Raw genomic sequence first — 286 nt, 5'->3', positions numbered from 1 at the left:
GAGTAATTAAGCAAAGGGTAAGCGTTACAGGCTTATAACGTGGGCGCACTCCCCGAGTTTTTGAAAATATTCTACGATATCTGGAATATCATGCCAACTAAATAGTGAATCGGACTGTGTGCAGCACATTCAGCTGAAGGAAATCATAAACGGGAGGTTCAATTGGGCCTACCGTGAAAACCAAATTCATTTGCAAATGAGTGTATTTCTCGAAAATATTCCAAGTTGGGTTAAAGTAGATCATAAGTTTGACGGAAACTCGGGGACTGCGTCTACCTGATGAGCC

The sequence above is a fragment of the Opisthorchis viverrini genome (assembly GCF_000715545.1).
Source record: "Opisthorchis viverrini unplaced genomic scaffold opera_v5_491, whole genome shotgun sequence".
Classification (NCBI taxonomy): domain Eukaryota; kingdom Metazoa; phylum Platyhelminthes; class Trematoda; order Opisthorchiida; family Opisthorchiidae; genus Opisthorchis; species Opisthorchis viverrini.
The sequence above is the reverse complement of the archived record's forward strand: the minus strand, read 5'-3'. Positions refer to the sequence as shown.